The sequence below is a fragment of the Arachis ipaensis genome, chromosome B02, assembly GCF_000816755.2.
Source record: "Arachis ipaensis cultivar K30076 chromosome B02, Araip1.1, whole genome shotgun sequence".
NCBI lineage: Eukaryota > Viridiplantae > Streptophyta > Magnoliopsida > Fabales > Fabaceae > Arachis > Arachis ipaensis.
The window spans coordinates 13,335,111-13,336,977 of NC_029786.2; positions in this window are offsets into that span (position 1 = coordinate 13,335,111).

The window sequence follows — 1,867 nt, forward strand, 5'->3', positions numbered from 1 at the left end:
TCGTCAACATAGACTAAAAGGATAGAAATTTGATCACCAATGAATTTGACAAATAAACTATAATCAGATGAGGTCTGCTGATATCCATGAGATAGCAAAAGATGAGAAAGTTTGTCATACCACATACGACTAGATTGTCGTAAACCATACAATGACTTTAGTAGCTTACATCATTGATTCGGTTGAGGAGATATAAATCCGGGTGGCAGAGTCATATAAACATCCTCAGAAAGATCCCCATGTAAGAAAGCATTATTGACATCCAACTGATGTATAGGCCAACGCTTCATAGAGGCCAATGCCAAAACTAATCTGATGGTGGCATGCTTGACAATAGGGGAGAAAGTTTCCAAGAAATCAACACCTTCAGTTTGAGTGAACCCTTTAGCCACAAGGCGTGCTTTATATCGATCAATTGAACCATCAGGCTTGCGTTTAATGCGATAGACCCATTTACAGCCAACCGGCTTAACCCCTGCAGGGCAATCAACAAGACGCCAAGTTTTGTTCTGCTCAAGAGCATCCAACTCATCTTTCATAGCACTACGCCAATTAGAGTGTTGATTGGCGTCCTTAAAAGACTTTGGCTCAACGTCAGAATGTAGAGATAAAAGAAACTTTTTATGTGAAGATGAAAGAGAAGAAAAAGACATGACTGAAGATAAAGGATACTTACACTTTGAGGGAGATTGATTTGTAGAGATGAGAGAAGAATTACACAAGTAATCAGAGAGATATGCTGGAGGTCGGTGAGGCCGGTCAGAATGACGAGGATGGGGTTGCTCAGGTGGTGAAGAAGGTGACAGGGGATGAAAAGGTGATGGTGGACTAGTGTCTAGTGTTAAAAGTGATTCAGTTGTCATGGGTTCAACTTGGTTAGGAAACGATAGTGTGGAAGAAGGAGAGGTTGTTGGAGAAAATAAAGAACTAGGTGGAGTTGGATCAATGGGTATAGGTGATGGTTCAACTGAAAGACTAACTGAATCTTGTTTTTGAGAAGCTGTGTTTGGCAATGTTGGGTTGAGTGTCTGGAATTGGACATTTTTTGTGACTAAGGGCAAGATCATTTCATAAAAAATCACGTTTCTAGAAATCTCAATTCTTTTATCTTCTAAAACATAAACAATATACCCTTTAAAACCAGGTTGAAAGCCAATAAATACAGCCTTTTTAGCTCTTGGATCAAATTTTGATCTGTTTACCATTTGGGTAGAAACAGAACATAAGCATCCAAAAACTTTAAGGTCATGATAATTTGGTGGATGATTGAATAAAATCTCAAATGGTGTTTTAAAATTAATTGCGGATGATGGAACTCTATTAAGTAAATAAACAGCATGTCCAACAGTATAAGACAAAAAAGATGATGGTAAATTAGATTGAAACATAAGAGCACGAGCTATATTCAAAATATGTTGATGTTTGCATTCTACCCTTCCATTTTGTTGAGGAGTTTCAACACAACTACGTTGATGAATAATGCCCTTTGAAGCATAAAAACCAGGTAAAATAAATTCTGGTCCATTATCGGAACGAATAGTTTTGACTTTGGAGTTGAATTGTGTTTCAATTAAAGTAATAAAATTTTTTATTTAATTTTGCACTTCTCCTTTTGATTTTAATAAAATAACCCATGTAAAGCGGCTAAAATCATCAACAATAGTAAAAAAATATTTATGATTATGAATAGAATTTTGTCGAAATGGACCCCAAATGTCAAAGTGTAATAAATCAAAACTTGCATTGGCTTTGTTAAAATTTTGAGAAAATGAAAGTTTCTTTTGTTTAGAAAGATGACAAATGTCACAAGCCTCGTTATGATGCATAGAGATAAAAGGAAATTGTTTATGTAAATGATTAAGTCTTT